The 25983-nt window shown below is 39.9% G+C and overlaps 1 pseudogene; it reads right to left on the bottom strand.

Moving 5' to 3' along the window:
- Window positions 1–3944: 3944 nt before the first annotated feature.
- The window catches only part of LOC135717491 (uncharacterized), a 77815-nt pseudogene continuing 55776 nt past the window's right edge, over window positions 3945–25983 (bottom strand).

Below are 25983 nucleotides of genomic sequence, written 5' to 3'. Positions count from 1 at the left end.
TGGGTCATATTTGCCATTGATAATCAACTTTTAAAAGTGTCCGTATTTGCGGAATATGTGTCTAAATTTTGGAGCATTACGATACCTCAGGAGAGAGCAGCTAGAAGACTTTGCTTCACGGCTCCCTGGCATTTAGCAGGAGAATTTTTTAGAGTACAGAAGTCTGAATTAGTGAATTTAATTTTACCTTCGTTTATTCAGATGAAAGCCACACAAAGATATTTATTTGATCTCATCGAATTTTATCTCGATTTGACACAATTCAAAGAACCTTCCAGGGGCGCCAAGATTATAAATTTGACCGTGAACTGGTTCAAATTTGGATTTCGGTTCAGTTTCTAATGCAGATTACGAACATGCAATTACCTCAATACTCTTATGGCGGTAAGCTCGAATCGGTATTATCCTCGGATTAAATCTCGATCAAGAATGTCCGGCTGCTTTGATGTCGACATCAGAGTTATTCAACACGATGCTATGCAAACACTTTGCATATCATCCAAACAGGGACGGTATTAAAAGTTAATCCGAGTTGGAGCTTACCGCCATTAAAGAACTCAATTGTTCAAAGGACATCCGAAAAGGCGGTGGGTGGCCTGCACCATACCCACTACGCTCTTCGAGGCATTCCTTTCTCAAGTTTCCACAAACGGCAAATGTTAAACAAAAGAAACCGACGCTTACAGACTGATTCGCAATTAAATGAAATCATAGAACTATACATAAAGTACAAACAACCAAGGCGCCACAGTGTCGATAGCAAATTGCGACGTGGTTCTGTTCAAGCTGGACGCTTTCCTTCTTTATGTAGGTAGGTATGTATGGAAACTGAAGAGCTCGTGAATGCATGAACAAAATAGGCCTCCTTCCAAAATTGTTGCAAACTAGAGCTATTTGTCTCGCAGCAGGCCACTCGGTCAATGAGAGTAACTCAGTAACTGATTCGAATTCGACTCAAAATTTCAAAAAAGTTGGGTTACACAGTGAATGAATACCGTTTTCCTCGCGGAAAAACTGCTCGAATATGAAGAAAATTTACAAAAATTTTACTCAATCGTGGAGTATACTAACAAGTGAAAAATGTCTCAATTTTGCTCACATTCAAGAAGTTATTCCTAGAAAATCGAGGAAACATTTGCTCACTCACTGAGTAACGCCACTTTTTGCACTTTTGAGTCGATTTCGACTCAGTTGCTGAGTTACTCTCGTTGGAAGTGCAAAGAAGCAGGCCACTAGGAAAATTGTAGCTCTGTCTCTTCCTGAACCCCTTCCAGGAAACTAGAGAAAAAATATGCTCGTGCGCAAAGTAGATAGGAGAACCGCACCAATTTTGGCCACGTTTTCATGATATTTCACGTTTTTTGTTTGTTTAGATTGTTCATTAAAATCGTATTCATCAGGGCAAGATGATGGTGATTTTATCGTTTTTCTGAGGTATGGTTAAAATAGGAAACTATGGCGCACTTACCCTAAACATAACGCCTCTAACAAAAGAACGGATAGGAAACCAAAGCAAGCAAGTGGAATAATAAGGATATCCGTGTAACTTACATTCCGCATATGGAATCACGTAATTTATCTTTTTCCTCGACATCAATCTACGAAAATGGGTCAAATAAGCAGACAATCGGATGGTCACTGACCGTGGGGTGGAGAAGGGGTGGGCGTATTATTTTCATACAGATGGCTTGCTTGGATTGCTGTCATATTAACAAGCGAACAGCACAAATTTCTATACAAAAATGCAGCTCACAGATTTTACCTGGGGGAAGAATGGAAGTCATCCCGAAAGTGGCTGACGTAACATGAAGAAAATTGGAAAAGTGGAATTCGCTTGTGATTGGCACTTTTCCAATTGGCATTCAGGATTTCTTTCGGTTTGCCAACCTCGAAAGGAATATGTTGACTATGTGTGCATGTGCAAACATTGTGCACTGCCATTGCAACCTAGAAAAAGATCGATGAGGAAAGACTGCAACCGAAAAATTTAACAAAAGGATTGCTAGCATCCGCATTCTATTCATACATTTTCCTAAGGGAAGTCAGATAAGTTCTCATAGTAAATTTTGGATTGGTTTTTTTTTTCGGTGAGGTAATTTTACGGCTTGTTTTTTTATAATTTTTAATATTGTTGGCTACATGTTTGACAAAGTGATAGTCGCAAACAAAGTAAATAGCTCCATAAGAATCAGTAGTGATTTTTCGCCACAAGGATTTAATATGGAAATCTCAAATTTGACTTTATAAAATAAAACAAGGAAATTCATAAGTCAGCTTATGAAACGTCTAAATTAAGTACATAGACTCAGAGGGGCTTAATATATGAAAATATTTTTTTTTTTTATTTTCATTTACCTAAGAAAGAAAAAAATATTCAATTTACCCACCTTAGAAAGTTTAATCATGAAAATTATTTTAAATTACATTTAAGACATTGATTTTTCAAAATGTACACTTCAAACTTTGGAAAACTGGTAACTTAATTTTCAATACAGTTTACTCATCTTTAAATTCTATTGCTTTCTTTTGGTCGTCTCAATTATAAAATTGTATATTAGTGGAATCAACCGCTCCCACGTGTTACTGTTGGTGGAAAAAACAATTATCGACGATTGATCGTGAAATCCGCATAAAATCAACCCGTGCAACATGTAGAGTTTACGTTTCGTGATGAATGTGTGAGCACTGACCACGTTTTGTGTCCATTGCTGCAATGGAAGCGCTCTGCCCCTCGTTTGCGATACTGCCACACAATGAAACCACCATTCTGATGGAGGAGGCTTATTGGATAGCGGAAGATAAAGTGTTTATTGTGTTGTACCTTTTGACTATAGTTGTTACGCGCGCTACTAAGTCTCCCGCGGGTTCGCGAAACTTTGTCAACCGAACGAAACAGATTACTAGGCGGAAATCGACTGCTGTTGTGAGCGGACCAACTCAGTACGGGCTATTCTCGGCCTTTCCCGCTTCCTGCTGGTTGCTTTACTAATGAAAGCCTATGCGTCTGGAAGGAAGAAAAGAGCTTCGCTCCGTGTGATACTGAACTTCCAGTAAGAATCACCTGTAGTGATCCGTCTTCTGCTAGTTGCCTCGCTAAGAAAGCCTATGCGTCTGAAGAGGAATCTAAGGATCGTCTAACTGGCTCGCCAGGGAAATTTCGGTATGCACTAACAAACAGCAGTTTGAAGACTAACCGTAGAACTTCGATTTTATTGAATTCAATTTTCCTTATATACTATTTTTATGCTTACTATACAATATTTACAATTGAACTGATCGGCGGAATCAAAATGCTGATCCTAGCATAAGCGATTTTGGACTCGCTCTACTAGCCCGTATGGGAATGGTTCTTCCCCTCTGGTTTGAGGTTCGATTAAATCTGCAATCTATGTTTGTTTATACTCGCGTTTATCGACGCGAGCCGCGGTGTGCTTTGGGTTTAATTTGTCACGTCGGTAACAATAGCTTTAACAAAAATCCTCGGCTCTGTAAAGTTAATTCGATTGAGCCTTATCAAATAAATAAATAAACAACAACATATAAAGTTTCATGGAATGTGCAAGATTCCCGACGAACAAGCCCAGGGCTGAAAGTCTCCTTAATAAAGATATAAAAAAGTAGATGGTTCTGTGTCTAGGTGCACGAACGGAAGCTTCACGTAGGACCGCTAGTGATAAACAAATGTGAAGAGCATTTAGTTCTTTTAATTGATCGATCATCTTTTATCTTAGCTTTTTCCGTTTTTGAATTGTAGGCGAACCACATTTTTAGTATTTTTTCAAACAGAAAGTTGATGAAGAGAATCGATCAAAATGACTTGCACCTCTGCTTTCAAATTTGGTTGCAAGATTACAACTCTGGAGAGCATTTTGAGTGGTCGTTGGGGGCGTGTGGTTCTGAACATGGACAAACAGGCACAGATATATTCTATTGCAACTGTTTACTGTAATAAACTTGTTGCCAAAGTTGGTGATGATTTGACCTCCCAAACCGTACAGAGTGCATCTCTGTCGCTTCAAAGCGTAGATGACATCCATGGCAGTTTACGCTTGGCGTGTTCAGTGTATCACGGATCTCATTTTAGAGGAACACCTTCAGCATACCTCGTAGATCAGACCAGAGATACGTTTGTCACAGCCGCAGCGAACCAGACAACGGATGGCGGTTATCATGAAGAAATTGCGATGACGCTTGGCGCCTTCTTTACCAAGACCTTTTCCTCCTTTGCCACGACCAGCAGAAGAGTTGACTACCAAACCTGCCACCACCTTCCTACTGCTGCTATAGTTGCTTCTGCTGCCTGCTCACCACACCGTCCAAAGCGAAAATGAGTTGAGGCTAGTTAGCAGCGCTCTTTTCAGATTGAAGCAGAATGATGTGCAACCAATTGCTACTCGATGATGACGACTGGGTTTGGGAAGAACGTTTATTTCTTGAAAACAGTGATAAAATTATCACTTTTTATTTGTACATTGGACAGTGCTAGACATTAAATAGTTTCTTGTTGAAAATCATTAGTCGTAAGCATTTCTATTGATTTTTAAACAAATTTCTGATCGATTGGTGATAAACTTATTGAAATTGGTCCAGGGGCAGCTGAGTTAATAATGTTCAAAATCTTTCATAATTTTGTTATATGTTCCATTTCCAGTTTCACAAAGTGTACCCCCATATAGAGAAATCACAGACGTAGTCCTACGTAAAAAGACAAAAAAAAACAGTTACAACACAGCTCTCAGCGTCTTCACCGTCAGTGCCTTCTACTCGAGTGGCATCGTTGACGTTATTCGATGTGACCAATGATAACAACAAAGAATGGTTTTGTGTTACCGACGCTAGCAAAACTGAAGCGAGAGCGATGAATAGTAGTCTGGATTTTTCATTGCTGTTGACGAATGTGAGTGATTCTGAGTCAGTGGAAGAGATTTGTGCGGTCGTTTCTCAATGCCTAGGTGCCCCCCGACAACAGAGAGCAGACAAATTAAAAAGCTTGTTCCAACGTGGGTCGACTGTTATACGCTGCACTACGTCTCTTTTAAAATTGACCTGAACGAAAAGTGGAAATCCCAAGCACTTACTGCGTCAACGTGGCTTCATGGGAATAAATTCTGATAATGTTGGAGTCATTTAAACAGCACTTGAAAGATGAAGTAGCCTCTGCTGAGAATCTAGATAATAAAGAAAAACTACAAGGGACAGCCCTATGGGGTTGTACGCAATGGTGACGTAGGGCTACGTGGCCTCATATAATAAATCTTATTTGTTAATTGCAGCAGGAGCTTGTGTTTTGTATAGGAATAGGAATTTTAAGCGGGGTTCTCTCTGTTTATACTCTTTAGTATGACGCGCTCGACATAGATGCACACAGCACACAGCGACTCACGAAGAGCTACTGATTCCGATCAATAGCGGTGAGGTTTCTTCCTCCTTCTATGGATGTCCATGTGGGCTCCAGACAGCGTTGCCAGATTTATCTGGATTTATCGGTCGTCTTGCCAGATACACAGACAGATCACAATTATTTCCAAATTTTTTAAATATGTTCCAGATTTTCCCAGATTTTTAAAATGTGTTGCTTTATAAATACCGTTCCGATTCAAATTTCGGACGATTCAAATTTCGGACACTTTCATTTTTAATTAAATATTACATCCAGTTAGAAACAAAGTAATAATGTTAGATGATCGTGGAGGGCACTAGTCAAAAAAATTTAAAATTTACAAGACATGTGGATCATATTCGACCGAGATAATCAACTTTTAAAAGTGTCCGAAATTCGAGTTTAAGTGTCCGAAATTTGAATCAGCACGGTATCACTGCAATTAATGGACCCTCTAATCAAAAATAAAAAGCCAAACTTACTACTTTAATTATTAAAGGCCATCAACGTTGAACATTATTGCAACATCAAACATGGAATTGCTACAACATGTTTGCAATGGGTTGCAGAATCATGAAAATTGAGACATTTTCTAAACATTATTGGCTGTCACAAATCTTCAAATTTTTGAGAATATCGAGACAGGAGTTTTTTTTTTATATTTTGAGTTTTAGTTTAGATTCTGTCTATAATTATTTATTTTGTTGAATTCTGGAAGGAATTTTCTTAATTTTGGAATTGTGAGAAATCGAAAACTGTTCAGAATTGAAAACAATAGATTGAACTTTGGAAATTTTTGAGGATAATTAATTAAATTTTAAAATAGAATTTTAAAGTACCTGTGAATATTAAGTTTCCTTAGCAGTCTGGAATACTTAAGAATTCTGAATTGCCCTAGATTTCAGAATTTTGTAACCAGTTGGTTACAATCCGTGGATTTTCGTTTGTATGAGTTGTTGTTGTTTGGAAAATTCACGTATTTTAATATAAAAGACAGAAGGCAACACACAGCAGCGAGAGGGTTAGTACCGCTGCAAAAACACTCGAACGATACTACAGGGAGGACAATTAATCTAAAAATGGAGAATGATCGGCAAAAGGCATGCGAGTGGCCATGTTGTAAAAGAAAAAACCTTCTAATTGGCAGAAGTAATCAGGCGTCTGTGTAGACCGGTATCGTGAAGTGTAGTGCATATATAATACAACCCCCCCCCCCCCCTTGTGGGGTTTGGGCTGGATAGCCTACCTCCGTTCAAGACATCTTGTGCTCTTGTGTTCTTGTGCTTTTGTACAACATGTACACCTCGTACCGTAAGCAAAACGGTTTTACACGGCTCGGCTCGGAAGTCAAGATGGCTTCCGAGCCTAATAGTAAATGATCCTCGATCGTCCGTCAGGGACGATTCCCTCAGGCCGGTGGCCTTAATTGCCAAGGAGGGTCCCGTCTCGGCTCGACCAAGGTGGCCATGCCACGGTCAGCCGATTTTGTCAACGACGGAAGACGCCTGCCAGCCAAACGAGCCAGCAACGCCTGCTGAGCCGTATGTGGCTGATGAACGCCACCAGATCCACCATAGAGTTCTCTACCACCATTAGTATTAGTGAGCAGTTTCACTAATACAAGCATTTTACTGGTTGAAAATAAAAAAACAAACCGCTGTCAAGTCGAACACTTTGACAGCTGCTTTCGTGGTTGAAAATAATAAACAAACCGATTTTACACGGCTACACTAGCAACGTTGTATTGGTGAAATCTTGCGGCAAGAAGTCAATTCTCCCAAAGCGGCAATTGCACTGTCTGCAGCCCGCGCCGCAAGTTTCCGGCCACACGGTAGTGCAGGAGCAGCCGTGTGGGCCAACGCCAGCGTCGTGACGCCGAAGGAGAATCTGCTGCAACAGTGAGTACCGTACCGTTTATAAACTCTCGCATACACGCCACATATATGTGAAAACCCACACCCACACGCCACAGAATAGGGCAAATAAATGTGTTATAAAATGTGAATATTCCTGTGTTTCATACTTTGTCCGCGTAGCCCCTCCGAATACCCAGTAACATGCCAGCCCTGCGACACAGTTCAGGGGTCTCATGCTACTGAGCTAGTTACCCGGGAGTGTCTGGTCATGCCATAGTCACAATTTTAAGGTAATTCTGAAAATAGTTTACAGTGAAGTGTAAGTATGCAGTCTGTCCAACCTTTGATTGAAGTGACGACGGTGTAAATTGTATTTTGCAAACTCTGATGACAGTTGCATGAAGATTTTGTCAAGAAAGGAAATGAAATGAGAATTCGGAAGAGAAATCATAGAAAATTCTTAAGATGAAACTTAAGGAGATTGCTGATACGAATTGTGAGAATAATTTCAATGGAAGTATGTCCAATGTTTCTATGGAGATTAATTTTCATCAAACTTTAAGAAATCTGGCAATTTCTGGGAGACATTCAAGGCCTTTTTGGCAAAGCACTTGAGTATTTAGGACGGTGAACACTGAAGAAAATTTCACAATTCTGATCTTACCTACGAAGCAGTTCAAAGAATAAGTCTGAGAAGAATGTGATGGTCATTCTGAAGAGCATACCAAAGAAATTATTAAGAATATTCTAAGAGAATTTCTTAGAGAAAAAAATGAGACAAAATTATTCCAATTCTTGGAAATTATTACCAATTTGAGGGAATTTTGGAATCAGAGAGCGATTTATAGAAGATTAAAAGAGATAATGCTAAGCTTTCTTAGAATGTTATTAGTTTGAATATTATCAAGATTAGTTAAGGGGATTCCAGAGTTGAAATATGATGAAATTCTAGGATGATTAAAATTGAACTCTGTAAATGACTAAAAAAAAATTCATGATCTGGGACCCATATAATTTCCAGAATTTAGAATCATTTGAAGATCCTGAGATTTCAAAAAATGACGCTTTCAAACTTTCATTTTAGTTATAATATAATATTATTCTTTGGCATAAATTATTTGTAATGGTCATGTGATGTTACCCGTAGTTTAGGTTCTCTGTGTGTGAGTACCAAGATGTTAGGCTTTGATTCTCACTTCAGCCAGGAGAACTTTAGTTTAAAATAAAATTGCCTACTGGTCCACCGAGTGTTGTGAGTTGTATGATGGAAAGAAAGACAATTGACAATATTGCAGTATTTTCCCAAAAATTTAAATCAATTTTGAAATGCTGCGTAATGGATAATTAAACTTTTAGGGGAACAATGTGTCAATACTTTTCTTAACTTTTGGATGATTTTAGCAATGCTAACAAGGTTGCTTTATATTTTTTTAAACATGGATTTCATAAACATTCTGTTAGACTTTGAATAAATTCCAGATGATGCCGACGACCAAACACCACCACACACGGTGATTGGAACTGAATCCGATCAGCGGTTGAGGCCAGCCTTTATAGCTAGCTACTTGCGGAGTGCCTTTCGTTGTGTACTGGAGAACACCACCACTCAACACGCGGTGATTTAATAAACGCCGCTTGGTAAGACCGGATTGAATTTAACTTTGAAGTCTGTGTTAGGGAAATCGCTTTTCGCAGGCAATCGGTGATAATTTTAACTATCATAGCAACAATTGCACATTCGTGCAATTTTCAATAGTGACATATTGAAAAATAATCAAATCTTAAATTAAACAGATGCGCAGGAATATTTCTGATCGATTGGTGATAACATTATTGAAATTGGTCCAGGAACAGCTGAGTTATTAACGTTCAAAATCTTTCATAATTTTGTTGCATGTTCCTTTTTTTATTTTCACAAAGTGTACCCCCATATAGAAATCACAAACGTAGTCCTACGTCAAAAAAATATGATTTTTGTATGATTCCAAGTGTAGGTTGTGAGACTAGATGAGACTCACCCTATGTGGCTCAACCAAGACTCCCGGATATCTAGCTCAGTAGCATGAGACCCCTGAACTGTGTCACAGGGCCGGCATGCTACTTGGTAATTTGGAGGGGTACGCGGAACAAACTGTGCAGAAACTGTGGGATTTCTTACGTGATTGTGAAATTAATTGGAAGCTAAAGTGTGGGTGGAAAAAGTCTAAAAGTTTATTAAAATGGAACTATGGTGCGGATGGTTTTATTGGGCTATTATGGGGTGTGTTCTGTGGGTTTCTGCTTCCTTGGTACGTACCGGTGGTGTTTGCTGGACGATGGCGGTGATTATGTTGGGCAGCTGTTGTTTGACCGCGATGGCGATCCCTGGCTTAATCACTCCGTCGACAATGGCGGATCGGTGTCTTACACTGGTCTGAAAGATGGCGCCTGGTGACTGGAGCTGTGGTCACTACAATGGCGGGTTTGAGGCTTGGGTTTGCGCGTTGCGATGGCGGTTCGCAACCAGGGAATAAAGCAATCCCTGTGCAGCTACTGAAGTAGCCTTTTCGGTGTCAACGGCGTCTCCCTTCGTTGGCGAACATCAGCTGACCGTGACAAGGCCACCTTGGTCGAGCCGAGAAGGGTCTTCCTCCTTAACAATTAGGACTACCGAGTCCGAGGATGCTCTCCTTTGTGGCAATTATTAAGCCGGAGAGTTGAAGGTCCTTGACATTTAGACCAAGACAGTCGAGACTGACTTGGTCGAAAAGTGCCGATCGTGAGGATCTCCGTGGAATACCAAACAAAAGGTCCTGAATGAACACCAGGAACATAAAAAGTTCGTTCTCTGCACTGTGGTTCACTTTTGCACTCCACTCACGTCTTCTAGGCACAAACGCCGGTTTACTTCTGGGCAATGGTTGACCATCCCAGCTATCAAAAGCCCTCCTTTTCCCATCCAGTTTTCAATTCGTTCCTTATTATTTCCTCCATTTTCCTTCCTTGTAGCTTATGACCACCCATTCAAATCATCTCCTTCGCCTATTGAGTTTTTCTACCACAGTTGATTATAACACCCTTTCGATCCTGTCACATCCAATTAAGCTTATAAACAAATATCATTTTCAAACTACCTACTAAGACAAATTTATACATTTTTCAATAACAGCAATTTTACCTACAATCCTACTAATCCTACTAACCCAACACTGACACTAAACAAACACTACAGTTTCCTAAAACAACATGCACAAATTAAAACCTAGGACATTGTAACTAAACGGTTACAGTTGGCTGAAGATATTGTATCGATTATAATGAAGTTGATTCTTTGTTGTCTTTGGTTTTGAATGTATTATGTTTACTATGTGTTGTAGTTATTAATTTAGTTTTAAGGAGTTCAATACGATCTGATTACTGATGGTAATCAGTATCAATCGAACAGTTATCACAAAGCATTCATCAGTTTCAGTTTAATTAGTCTGATTACAATCTGGAAAACAAAGTGATCTGAGCCAATGCGCTTAATCTCCAACATGGACGAGACAATTGAGAAAAAAAAGAACAACTAACAGTGTATAGTTGATTAACAATTGATTGATTGACAACACCCACGCCACATGGTTGTAAAGAGTTGTAGTTGCAAGGACGACTACCATAAGTGAAAGCGAAACAGATAAAGAACCCGCATGGCGGACAATGACAGTTTGGTTAGCAAAGATACCACATGGTGCACCTCCTTCGACAGCATCAAGATTACCATCTAGTGTTATTGAGCGCAAAATTTGTTTCCCAGAATCCAATCGGCCATAATAAACCGAATCTGGGAAACAACCAACAGGCTAACGAACCACAAAACCTCATTTTATCCGAACTTTGCGGCAGGGTGAGTCGAAAGAAAAGGGGCTGAGTATGAACTTGCAACAGGAATTGCTTTCTAGGTTTATATTTTTAGCCCGATGTTAATCTACATGTGCTGCTGCGGTTGATTTGGAATGCAAAGCGTGCAAGTGAGTGGAAAATTGTGCCACTGCCACTTTTGAGAAGCCCTTTGGTAACCGCATAAGATGCATCCCGGACGTGTGTTTCACAGGTGTGGAAAATGTTTCCACTCGAGTGTATAACAGTTGTGGCATCGTCTTCTTTGTGCGGAATGCGGGTACCGGAGGAGTTGTGAAGCAGGAAGAACTGTCAGCAGCTGGGATTTATGTGAACTGTGAAACGATGTGTGAAATATTAGCATGCCTGTTTTGGAGAGCTAAGTTTTAGTTTAGGGAAGTTTAGATTCGTACTATGAAACACTTTGTTAACTCCCACATAAATTATATCTTAGCTATACGGTTCTCTTTCTTTCAAAATTGTTGTCAAACAACTAAGAAAGATAAATACCGTGGGCTGTGTTTACTTTACAACTCAATAAGATCAAAAATTTCGGTAAAGTACTTAGTTTTTCTGCGAATCCATGGAACTGAACCATTTAATTACATCAAAAAATCCAAGCAGCGTTTGCTTCGGCTGCGGCTAGCTTGTATCCAAGCAACTCGATTCTGCTGACTCTGCTCGCTTCATGGTGACCTACTGTGTTTCTTTTTTTTTCGGAGACAAGATACAAGTTGATGTTGTCTTCACTTCGTTTACTTTTCTTTCTTCCTAACAGCTTGAAGTGCAGGGTTTGATCAAATTGTAACATCAAAAAGAAGAACGACCTAAGCTTACTTCATCTCTAGTCAATGCAAATCTAATTTTGTTGCAAATAAATTGTAAATTGACATCATCAGTGAAGATAAGTTTTTCGCATTCGCCTGTCAATAAATATGAGAATGATTTTCATCTAGATGGGAGATTCAAACTTGAAAAATGTGATACTAGAACCAAATACACTAATTTTTTATTAAAATTGAAGAGAAATTTGAAGAAAATAAAACACGAACAAAAATTGTTCGAACTGATCGTTCTGAGTCCATTGAAATATGAAACTTGGCCGTTTGGGCCTCTGTTCGAAAGTCAGCTCTAGAAGCGGCGTAATTACCCCTATTTGCAAATAACTTTCACACTTATTTTTCCCTTTCCTATAATCTTGATAAGGTTGTTGTGACTTTTGCTAAATATAATGGTGATTTTAGTTATGAGTGAAAGATTACGGCTATTAAACTTTAAAAAATGGCTGCCAACAGCAGCGAATCGTGACCTACTTCTAAAACATAAATAAAACTGGTCATTCATCGTTATCAATCAGGACCATATCCGTATTCAACAATGTATGAAGAAATTTCCACCTTTCTACTCTATTGACCATAAAATAGATCGACGGTAAACCGACCCACCCCCAGTGTTATTTCATTCTGTATGGGTATCAGAAAATTGATTGCTAAAAATGGCCATCACTGAATGGTAGCTTTCCACCGCAACGTGGCAGTATGTTTGACAAGGGTAAACATTGACGAGCCGTGATTGATGTGATAACTTTTATTGGGCTTCATGAGAAAAAATACTTTATCCAATGTTCAAATTAAATTTGTTATATAGTATGTTTTTATATAAATCGATGAACAAGGTCTTAAAAAGTGCTGTAAAAACACCAAACGATTATCGATTTAATTTGTTGTCCTTGAAATGCAATGACAGAGCCGGGGTCACATTGCAAATCTCGAAATGAAAGACTTTTTGTACGAACGCTTGTATGAAAAAGTTTTTCGTTTCGAGATGCGCAATGTGGCCCCTACACTGGTAAAATTCAAAATAATTAATCAATCCATCAAATCATGCCACCTATTATCATACAATGTTTTTTGAAGATCGAAGTAGGCTAAGATCGTGAGTGGACGTGTTTGTTTCTTTTTCACTATCGTTTAGTACGGTATGTCCACGCATCCTTCCAGCCCTATCGATTCAAGAAATGCTTCGCTGTTTAAATATTTTTATTTGAATTTGATTCATTTCCAAGAACCATCTTTTTGGCAAATACAACACAGTAGTCGTTTTGATGTTTGTGTCATATCTCAGATATGGTGCAAACGTCAATATTGACAAAAATATCATTGGGCGTTTAGTACGGTATGTCCACGCATTCCAGGATGGTTAGGTTAGGTTTTCTTTATTAAGGAGGTTTTCCGCCTTAGGCTGGTTTGCCTCCGGCCATTTTCCAGGATGCTTTCTCTTACTGGCTGTGTTTGTATTAGATTCTGAAGGTTCTAAGAAGGTAACCAACGTACATATTCCACGGTGTTATAGAGCGTCTGTGTCACTAGGAAGCAGCTGCAAAGTTCAAATGAACACGTTTGTTGACGCGAGTGAGCACGGCTTCACAGAGGTCGTGTATCTCAGGTTCGAAGAAGGAGACGCAATCGAAACCGCGTTCGTGGTGCAAAAACGAGAGTTGCCCCGTTGAAATTCCTTTCCATTCCCCGCTCCGAGCTACAAGCCAGTGTTCTCGGAGTTCGCTTAGCGAAAACCGTCGCCCAGTCACTATCCGTTAGGGTGTCGGAACGCTTTTTTCTGGACAGACTCCATAGACGGCCTATGCTGGCTGAACTCTGATCCCTGAAGATACAGCCAGTTCGTAGCATTTCAGTTGAGTGAGATTCTGGAAACGATTGATGTGAAGGAGTGGCGATGGGTTCCCACGAAGCTGAACGTGGCCGACGAAGGAACCAAATGGACCCGCCATCCTGATCTCACCGCCTCCAGCCGCTGGTTTCAAGGACCGGAATTCCTGAGGTATGTGTATCAATGTGGAATGACGGATGTGGAACTGCGTGCGCACTAATTAACGCACGTCTCCACGGCGGAATCAATCGTTGAAGCACAAAATTTCTCCAAGTGGACAACGATGCTACGGAGTACAGCGTACGTGTTCCAGTACATATGCAACTCAAAACAGATGGTCAAGACGAAACAGCGAACCGGTGACGCAACAAGAATTATCCAGGGCCGAGAACTTTCTCTATCGCCTCGCCGAGAGTTGCGATCCTCGTCAGTAATCGCCGAATTGGATCGGAGAAGAAGTCGATTCCAAAGAGTAGCTCGATTGCTGAAATTCCGAGGCCGTATCGGTGCCTGCCCGGTGCTCGACTACGACGCAGTCAACCCTGTCATTCTTCCTCGTAACTACCATGTCACACGGCTGATAGTCTCTCACTACCACAGCAAATATCACCACCAAAACCCCAACACAGTCCTCAACGACATTCGCCAGCGATACAGGATTCCTCGCCTCAAGTTCGTATACTACTTGATCCGGAAGCAATGCCAAAAATGCATAAACGAACAGAGAAACGCTGGGTGTTGATAGCTACCTGTCTGAACATCCGCGCCATACACCTGCAAATTGCATACACTCTAAGTACCGATTCCTGCATCATGGCTCTACGCAACGTCATAGGTAAGAGGGGTACACCGGCGGTCATCTATAGTGACCTAGGAACTAATTTCCGAGGCACCAGTAAGGAGCTGAAGGCCGCTATAGAGAGTTTGGATCAGGAACGCTTGATGATCGAGTTCACGACTCCTCACACCAGCTGGAGTTTCAACCCACCAGCCTCTCCGCACATGAATGGAGCGTGGGAGCGTCTTATCCGTACGGTCAAACAGAACCTCGGGAAGATCCTGCCAGCCAACACGCTCTCGTACGAGGTCCTTGAAAACCTGCTCATAGAAGTCGAAAACGTGGTGAACTCCCAATCACTGACCAGCATTCCATTGGAAGACGACGAATCCCCGGTGCTCACACCGAACCACTTCTTGCTGGGATCGTCGAACGGTTTGAAGCAGTGGCTACCTTTCGACGACAGTCCTGCGGTACTCAGGAACTGCTGGCACCGCTCTCAGACCTTGGCCAACCAGTTCTGGAGACAATGATTAGCCCAGTGAAACCCATCGAAACCTGCGAAATCGTCGACAACGTGGACCCGAACATCCAGCGAAGCTGCTGGTTAAAAGGACGCCCAAGTAGCATTTCTTGTTCTATTGCACTCTTTTAGTGGTTATTGAGATCAATTTCATAAAACCGCCAATAAAATTAATAGCTCCAGCACAACCTTTTGACAACCGCTATAAGATCGTCATACAGCTTAGTGGACCACTCTTGATAAGGTTTATAAAGCATGTTTGAGAATCACAATAAAGCTGTCTTAAAACCTTTTTAAGGAAGCCTCATACTCTACAAAAGGTTCTCATAACCTCTATAAGAGTAATATTGTATCCAAGCAGTTTTATTACGCTTTGGTGAAAATCAGTTATAAAGCCAATTTAATTTGTATTGGCTTCAAAGCAACCGCCATAAATTAGCTTGTTGTTGTTCTGTTCTGCTGAAACTTTTTTTTCCAAATGGAAATCTTTAGCGGTAAAAATAGGTTTGAGTGTTGGTGTCAAGATCACCATGCAATCAATTTTGTTTCATGGCGACATTAGTGAAAATCTTAAAGAAAATATGTTGCTTTTTAGAAGTTCCAAAACATATGCGCTTGAAATGTTATCGTGTATATTGAGATAATATGAGCGTTAAATAAATGCGCCTCCAAAATAATTCAAGTTAACAAAAAAGATTGTTTCAGAAATCAAATGAATTTAATGGAATCACCTTAATTTTACAGAAAATAGATCTAAATACATAAATTCATACCAATGCACACTGGAAATCATTTCGGATCTCTTATTTAGCCATTATTTTATTGAAATTTCTTGGATTTTATTCCAAGGCTAATGGCATTTTCATAATGACAATATGGCGACAGAGGACAGCAGGCAAGAAAAACACCAGGCGCAATTTCTTAAAATGTCTAATGCTTACATTGCACACTGGGTCAGGAATGCAACCTAGCGGAGCAAAATTAATAACTCCGAAACGAAGCATTTCCGCGACTTGGTGTCTTCGGCAAAATTTCTCGTCATAATAAGGACCATCTATTGACATAAACAAAAAGTTCAAAACTCTTCCGCAAAGATGGCGTCACAATCTAACTTCTTTATATGACGTTTTGGAAACTTGATGTCTTCGGCAAAGTTGTTTATCTTGACAAAATGAACAGCGTCGACTTTCTCTTTCGTTAATAACTAATTCACAGAACCGTTTCTTGATATGTTTGTCGTATTGGATGCTAGATAAAAACTTCTTTTATCGTTTTATGTGCTGAAAATACCTGGGAATGTCTTTACATGACCGTGGGGATGCAAAGAGAAAGTTGACGAAGCGAATCTGTCAATATTACTCAGGACCTAATGCAATGTTCAGCTTTGATTCATTTTTTATTTGAGGGCAAATGTATATTCCTATTCTACGGGTGCAACCATTGAATTTTACAAACATTTAGAAAAGTTTTGAATGGTACATTAACCTTTATGAAAAGCTATGCGTGATTTCAACCTTTTTGCCCTAGGACTGTCACCATTCCATGTATTTCGACCAAGACTCGACCGTGTCACCCCATGTATATGCGAGCGAGAACGGAAGAATCATGGAGATTGCTGACGTTTTTCTTACGCACACTACGTCGTGTATACGTATACACGAAATGTTTTCATGCTCATGCTAACAATTTTGTTGATTTTCTTTGCGCTCCGCTTGGAAGTACCGGAAAGTTTTTATTCTTTTCTATGTTGTAAAAATAAACCACCTATTTACATTTCTGACAAGTTGCAACTGAATGCTTATAATTGTTTTAAAATAACTGTTTCATGGCCAACTAGTTTTATTGCGCTTACTTATAAAGCAACGATAGGATTTATTTTTTGGTTTTATAAGGGCAATTTATATTACTTTTTTGTATACTTCAAAGCAATCATAAAACCTTTCATAAGTGAAAATAGCATAAGCATCAGGTGGTTTTTTAATTAGCTTTATAGGGGTTTTGTAGATAGCTATAAGAATTTGTCATGACTATGACCGTGATAAAGCTGTAGGTAATGGTTGCAGCTGCAATAAAACCTTTATAAATTTTGAATATAGCCAAGCAGCTCTAGATTTGTTACTTGGGACGTGTAATAGCAACGAAGCCAGGAGCCGACGGTCAAGTGAGGTGCGCAACCGTCCGGACCATTAGTGGTATTTATGAGCGTCCAGCCGTGAAGCTCGCCGTGCTAGACGTAGGCGTCTGCAAGGGTACGCCTCAGGACGACCATCGGCGCATTCCGGGAGGGAGTGTTAATCCCACCACGTCCAATGGCCCGACGAGCCCAAGCAGCCCCACCACTACCACTGCGACGAACGCATACACTTCAACGCGACCACACCCGTGTGTTGGTCAGAGGATCGTCGATCGTATGAAAGTCAAGCGGTCGACGGGTAAAATATGTAAACAAGCTGGAACAATAGCTTAATGGAGGAAGCAAGAGTAAAATTAATTCTACTCGCAAGCGGTGTTACCTTAATCTACCTAATTTATACTGTTATACTTAAAGACTATCAGTATCTCAAGTGTTGATTGAGCTAGACTACAGTATCTTAACTAACTTATACTACTCTGAACTTATCTAAGGTGAGAACTAGCAGGAAAATTAGTGAACTTATAACTAAACATATCAATATATATATATATATACATCTAATAGTTACCTACAGCTGAAGAAAACCTTAACTTATTACCACAATATCTTTGCTCTATGGGGCTGTTCATTAACTACGTATACAGTTTTTTGGGATTCTTACACCCCCCCCCCTCCCTGCGTAGACAATTGACCATACAAAAAATTTCAATTTGTATGGGCCTTGGATGATTGCCAACCCTTAAGCAGTCTACGTAGTTTATGGACAGCCCCTATGTAAACTAATAACTCCGAAAAAAAATCACCAAAAGTAAGTGTAATGCAATCTTTATATTTGTGCATGAAACATAACATTGTCCAATATTCTCAGGAATTTGTAATTTTTCGATTTCGATCAATCTGCCGGAATAAAATTCACGGATTCAAAAGATTCGTTTTACCGCCCAACACATACAATGTTTTCTTATACGTTTTCATATTATTATCATGGCCTCCTTCGATAATGCATCGAGTAAAACTTGAAACAGTGTGACAGCTGCGCACCTTACAGCTGTATTGCCACGCTTCTCGTGCTGAATCGCAATCCATAAACTTTTGAAGCATAGTTTGAAAGTGCATCTACACCTGGTTTTACAGATTCACACCTTCCACAGAGCTTACCCAGTAGTAAATATTCTATCGACCATGCAGCACGTTAAAAGTGAGCAGAGAGGGTCTTTTATGGGAAAACTTTTTTATTACTGCTTGGTGACTAGTCCAAATTGAGCAGCAGTAGTTACTGGGTTTGATGGTTGCTTTCGAGCATTGGAACTGTAGACGATCGTCCCTGTGGAAACTTTCCTGTAATATTACATACCAAACTTCCAGCAGCACAATGACAGCTCGATATTGTACCTGTTCATTATGATTATTGAGGCTTTTTGACGCAGAGCATTTAAACATAAATCTGCATGTTTCATTTGTTCCAAAAAAAACTATTGGAGCTCAAGCTGTTTACCAACCAAACTGTGCGTTACACTTCCTTTCGTAACCTGCATCATATGCCAGTCAGTGATACCAGGTATCACTAGAGAGGGTCTAGTATAATACCGCGTTCACATTACAGGCTATATCACGTAATATAGGCTGTCTTGCAATGAGCACTCATACATAGGATTTCCAGTGAAAACTAGATGTATGAGTGCTCATTGCAAGACAGCCTATATCACCTGATTTAGGCTGTAATTTGAACGGGGTATAAGAGAACCAATCAAGCAGCGCCAATCTTGTTGACATTGGCTGTGTTGCTAGAAATCATCTAGGCATAGGTTGCCAAGGCAGTTTGTTCTGCATCCGCTCCTCTCTTATACTAGACCCTCCCTAGGTATCACACAGCAGAGCAGCTTTGTTTGCCAAAGAACCGCAGAATCGCTCCAAAGCATCAATGCTGTTTGCACAATAACAAATCATGCTTATCATCACTATCATCGTCGGTCGCGAAATGCCCGAAGGCTGACACAACCTATAGCGCGGTTCTCATTGGTTCATCAGACTATCCATTCCTGCCAAGCGAGGCAGCGTTAGCCACAAAACCAAGAGACGAACAGCAGAAAACAAGCAATGCTATTCCCACAACATAGGGTGTGGCACCATTTCGACATACTACACAACCCCCTTAAATCAGTTTTCCGACAGTCTCGTTGAATTTTTTTTTCATAGCATTCGTAATATAAATCATGAGCAAAGAGTTGGTTGTATGGATGCTGGATGTAGCTGTTTGTTTTCATTGTTTTTGAAGTGTATGACGGAAATGGATCCCATATGCCGAAGCAACGCAACACCCTACTTCCAGGCAAACGAAATCAATATTTGAGCAAACATGCGGGCTACAGAATGAAACTCGTTGATAGTAGGCTACGGTTTTGTAAAAAGAAAACATTCCATCCATCGTGCATGCTCAAATGCAGATGCGTGTACGGAAATCGGAAACAGCATAGGACTTTTCACCGGATGCAGGGAGGCATAAATTGGACCCATGATGGGATAGTTGCACTCCGTTGGCACAAACGTCATCCAAGTTCACATTGCTGGAAGCCGTTTTTTTTTATCTTTGGTTCTATTATACGTCAATTGACCGCTGAACATTACGAGTATCAGCATCGTTTGCACGTTTGTTGGACTGGCCATGGTATAGTTGTGGCATCGGAACTGGTGGAAATTTACAATGTGTTTACGATGGATTTCTCGGTGTATTTTCATAATACTAAACAGGGTGCCTTCTATCCATTCATATTCATATTCCTAGCCATTCCAAATCTAAACATAGGGGCAATTTTTGCACCGAGTAAATTTGAGCAACTCATAATTACTAAAAAATTATCAAAGTAATCTTAGGACCTTACATTCGTCAACAAATACAAACTAAATTCAGTGTCAAGAAATATGATGTGACAGAGGGATCGTTTGCGTATTATTCTATTATATTTATGTTAAAAATCGTTATTAAATCAATTGAATTCATTACATTTTGAATTACCCTGATAAGGGGAATCTAAGATCTTTGCTGTAAAGGGAAAACAGGTAGTAAATGCCATATCCAGTAAACGTGAAAAACGGATCTGTAACACCAAGCAAGACAAGCATTATGAGAGTATGCCAAACGTGTTCAGCAAATCAAAGGTTCTACAATGGATCACATCATTCAAGCAGGTAATCTGGCGTTTCCTACCACTCGAACTTTGGCGTGGATTAGTGTTTTGAAAAAAAAAATCTTGTAGAACCTCGAGAAAATAGGGTCTTATTTAAGGCTGTAGGAGGTCAGTCAAAGTGGACCAAAGATTCCGATCCAACTGTTGAAGTGAGTGGGCGAAATTAACTGATGGACACAATGAAGATACCAAACTGTTAGAATTTGTACCTATATGAACTAAACAGCCGATTGAATTAGTGTTTACGTCTACTGCTAAACAAGAATAGTGTGTATATTTACCGCTAGAATAAAAGTGCTCCTAATTAAAATGCTAAGCTAGATAAGTAATGTATTGCTTAATTTTATTAAAATTGCTAGTAGAAGGTTGTCTTAAAACTGCTCGACAATATGCATTGCAAAAAATATGTTTAAGTTAGGATATCCAAATAGATGGGAGTGTTATTTGATTTTATCTAGAAATAAACATATAGGGGAATTTACGGATTCTCGGCAACCTAAGCAGCGACCTTCTTTCTATAGCCTTTTTCTCTAAGGAACGCACACATATGCAGTATTGGTTTGTTTACAATCTTTTGCTGCCAGCTGCTCTAACAATTTCAGTCGAAAGAATTGTCAAAAACTGTTTTGAAACGCATTTACAAAGCTCCAATCTTCTCTAGTGAGAGCGAGTATTGTCGGAAACCAGTTTTTCTTCGGCAACCGTTCCATTTGAACTGCATGTAAATCTGCTGTTCTATTATCGGCAACTCGAAATCAGCTACAATTTGTAGTGCGTATGTTTCATTTCAAGAAAACCCTGCTAGATTGCTTTTTCTCAGTGGTAAAAATATAGTCAAATTGAAGCTGAAAGCATAAAGAATCGTTTGCATGCATTCAGCGAAGTGTTTTCGTAAGAAAATCCAGTGAAAATAGTGTTTCAATTTGGGTTGCCGAAAATAGTCTGTCATGCCGAAGCCGTCATTTCCCCTAGTTAATTTTTCCTAAAATCCAGCAACCTAAAAGAATACAGTGGTTATTTTACTAGCACCACAAAGCCATAGTCGTGACTTTGGTGCCTCACGAAGTTTTAAACTGCTTATGTTTAATAAGCTTTAAAAAACCACCGTATGCGTGATAATGTTTGCACCATCGTACAAATAAGGTTCCCGTTTCACCTGTGCATACAATGCCTTGGTTTTCTTTGCATGCACGTAACCTATAGCTCGTACCGTAGTAGGCTGTGTATAAAAGAAAATGATTTACTTAGTTTGACAGTTGCACCATGACGAAGTGGCAGCGTATTCGTGATTTGTACCACGCGCAAATGTCGCAAAAAGACATTTCAATCGCCGTGGGAGTGTCCCGGTGGACCGTCAAAAGGGTTTTAGACCGAGAAAAGAAAGGACAACTATCCGCGACGGTGGCCACAGGTCGTCCGAGGTCAGCTCGGGTTCCGAGGGTTATCGCTGCTGTCAAAAAGAAGATTCGGGTGAATTCAGTGCGTTCAATAAGGAAAATGGCAAAGGAACACGGGATCAGTGACTTTACGGCACGGAAGATCGTAAAGGAAGATTGCGTTGCGGGGCGAAGTCGAGAACACGGAAAAAAAACTCTCATGATTATCAACCGCCAGGGTTACTTCCACTCACTTCGCTATAAAAAATGTTTTTCGGAATTATGGCATCATTGGATGCTATTATGAAAGTTTGTACTTGTCAGAAACAAGAAAAGGTTGGAAGGCATGTATTTGACACATAAAACCTGTCAATTTCGCTTTCAGTGCGTCACAATCAGCGAATTTATGACTCGTGAGCGTTCACTCAGAGTGAGCGCTCACGAATCGTAAAATCGCTGATTGTGACGCACTGAAAGCAATAATGACAGGTTTTATGTGTCAAACACCTAGTTTACAACCTTATCTTGTGACTTACAACTACAAACTATTATTATAATATCTAATAAATTCATAATTCCAAAAAACAATTTTTTATAGCAAGTGAGTGGAAGCAAGCCTGTCAACCGCATCCGGGAGCTACGAGTCGAACGATGCAAGAAAATCTTGAACTTCCTTAAGTGAAACAATCTGGTAATCCTGTTCACCGACGAGAGCATGTTTACCGTCGATCCCGTATCAAATTCCAGAACCGACCGGTATATTAGTTCTCTTCCGGTAAAAGGGTGTGGTCGACGAGCACAAGAACGTGTATCTGACCAAGCATCCTGCTAGCGTTATGGTGTTTGGATTTGTGGGTTCCGATGGCAAAAAAAATGGACCCGGTGTTCATTCCAGAAGGCAACAAGGCCAACACGTAGGTCTACATCGGGATTTTTAGTAAGTATGTTCTTCCGTGGATCAAAGATCAGTAAGGTCCGAAGCCAAATGTTGTATTTCAACAAGATGCGGCTCCATGCCACACCTCGAACCTCAGAAGTGGTTGCAGGAATATCTTCCGTTCTGGGCGAAGGATATGTGGCCGCCATCCAGCCGATTTTAATCCGCTGGATTACTCAATATGGCGCCTCATGAAGGCCAAGGCCTGTTCTAAACGCCACCCGAGTACAGTAAGCCGTACCTGGAGAGAAATTTATCCAGACTACATTATTAGAACCTGCCGTGCATTACGAAAGCGTGTGGAGGCCGTAATTGCAGCAAGTGGAAACTCGCTCGATGATTAACATAGTTTAAGACTCTGAGAAACATCCTCCTTTTGAATAAATAAAAAAACTCGAAAACGAAATTTTTGAGAATTTTTTTAATTTTGACATTGCTCAATGGTGCAAACATTATCACGCATACGGTACAAGGGACAGCCCTAGGAGGTTGTACGCAATGGTGACGTAGGACTACGTGGTCTTATATAATAAATCTTATTTGTTAACTGCAGCAGGAGCTTGTGTTTTGTGTAGGAATAGGAATTTGAGCGAGGCGACTCACGAAGAGCGACTGATTCCGATCAATAGCGGTACGGCTTCTTCCTCCTTCTATGGATGCACATGTGCACTGCAGCTAACTGCTTGCAGGCAGCCTTTCGTTGTGTACTGGACAACGCACCGAAAGCACTGCTGCTGCTGATTCCGACGACCGGACACCACCACACACGATGATTGGAACTGAATCCGATCAGCGGTTGAGGGCAGCCTTAATAGCTAGCTGCTTGCGGGGAGCCTTTCATTATGTACTGGAGAACACCACCACTCACCAGGTGGTGATTGAATAAACACCGTTTGGTGAGACCGGATCGAATTCAACTTTGAAATCTGTGTTAGGGAAATCGTTTTTCGTAGGCAATCGGTGATAATTTTAAGTATAGTAACAATTGCACATTCGTGCAAATTTCAAAAGTGACATGTTGAAAAATGATATAGTCTTAAAATGAACAGATGCGTTAAAATATTATTGATCGATTGGTGATAAATTATTGAAATTGGTCCAGGGGCAGCTGAGTTATTAACGTTCAAAATCATTCATAAATTTGTTACATGTTCCATTTTCGGTTTTCACAAAGTGTACCCCCATATAGAAACCACAGACGTAGTCTTACGTCAAAAATTATTATTGATGTTCCCCTCGAATCAATCTGGAATAAAGTGTAAAAGCAACACATGTATTCAAAAACATCAAAATCTTTTTTGTAAAATTTTTCATCAAAAATGATAAATTATGCTCGGAAAACCGATAATATAAATATGAATATCTTAATGTGGTATGATATGGTATTGTGTGATTGGTATGTTTGTGGTATAAAAAATTGTTTTTATTTTATTCTACTATGTTAAATATCAAATAAATTATAAAATAACAAAACGTGATCTTTCACACATAGACGCATAACAGAGATGTTGCATTGGTATTAGTATCCGATAATCAACCTGATATGATTAGAAAATATCTGAAGGACTGTAGTTGTGAATAAATAAATAACTTCGTACACAAGTATACAACACAGAATATCTGATGATATAAAAACGTTCAGAATAATGTCTGGTCATCCAGATAAGAAGAAGACTTTGTATGAATTTTCAATCAGTTATATGTCTTCAGAATAGTTTCTATTCAGCTGTATAAGATGAGTAGATGGCTGAAGCTCTTTGAACTTATTTGAATAAATAGTTGAACAAGTTGAATAATACTATCTCTGCACAAGTTTATTTTGCTGCCTAGTTTGCTGCATTAAACAGATGTGAACAGTCTTTATCACAGAAGCGATAGAAGTGACACTTGTAATTAATTAAATTTATGTTCCATCCATAGTTTGAAAACTTTTGTCATTGTTTTACTCTTAGAAAGTATTCAAAATAGATTTGTTTGCCTTCCTTTAGTTGTGAAACATGGACCACGCAGCAACCGGGGCAAGTCAAATCTAGTTTCCATGGCACACTTCTCCCAACTCCGAATCTGTGTTAGCGTTGAAATAAAGTTTTCCCTCCTTCGACGAATGGTAAACAATGCTGTATTGTAGAGGGATGTATTTTCACTATCGAGAGTTTTCACCTTGATTACAACACGTTTACAAAGGCGCTACAGAACCCATGGATGCCATATCAAATTTGGTAGATAATCCATGGTAAACTAAATGTGTTGCTTCATTACACGCGTCTTGATGAAAAACCTGAGGTGAATTATTTTGGAGCTGTTCAGATAGAGTTTTACTAAGGTGAGTGGCAAAATTTAATTGGTGGAATTTTGTGCTGTTGTAGAGAGGAAGAGGTTGGAGGATACAAACCTGAAAATGTTCAATAAATCACACTTAATATGTTGTAAAATTTTAAACATAGCTGTAGTTAGGAACCTCTTCATTCGTGACCAGCCTGAAAAACGCGTCCGTGACTTAAATACTTTCAATAACGGTAAAAGCGAGTTGCATTAAAATGGAATTATTTTTAAACGGCAAGCGTCACATCTTATAATAACGGCTTACGACTGGAGACATGCGAGTCATGCATATTTGTCATAGAAACAGTTGACATTCTCAGTTTTAATCGGAGTTAAAGGAAAACATCAAGGAGTATAAAGGGTGTCCACGATGAAATTGCCACACTATGAAATTGCTCTAATTTTTTAACCGTTGGGTAGAATTTAATGAAAATTTGGGTAGATTTAGTTCATAGTGCATTATTTACATCCTGCAAGTTTTAAAGTCCTGTGATCAAAACTCACGGAAATGGAGTCGAAAGAACAGCTCGTGCGTGATAAAATCTTGCTCATTCATCACGAGAACAAGGATCTCTCGCATCGTTCCATCGCTAAAACGTTGGGAATCGCGAATTCCACGGTGTCACGAGTGATTAAGCGGTTCGAGGAACGGTTGACCACCGATCGGAAGCCCAGAAGTGAAGGAAAAAGTATTCCGTACAACACCAAAAATCACATCCGCGTAGTTGGGGCCTTCAACCGAAATCCGAACGCCTCCGTTAGGGATGTGGCTAAGAAGCTGCACCTAAGCCGAAGTTTTGTCCAGAAGGCCAAAACTAAGGCTGGACTTCGAACGTTCAAGGTACAAAAGGCCCCTAATCGCGACGAGAAGCAGAACAAGTCCGCCAAAACCCGTGCCAGGAAGTTGTACCTCAACATGCTGACGAAAGTTGAATGCTGCATCATGGACGACGAAACATATGTGAAG

Source organism: Ochlerotatus camptorhynchus, unplaced genomic scaffold (genome assembly GCF_037179485.1).
Source record: "Ochlerotatus camptorhynchus isolate MF236.1 unplaced genomic scaffold, CSIRO-AGI_Acam_v1.1 ptg000057l, whole genome shotgun sequence".
Lineage (NCBI taxonomy): Eukaryota > Metazoa > Arthropoda > Insecta > Diptera > Culicidae > Ochlerotatus > Ochlerotatus camptorhynchus.
This window is presented reverse-complemented; position numbering and strand designations above follow the sequence as displayed.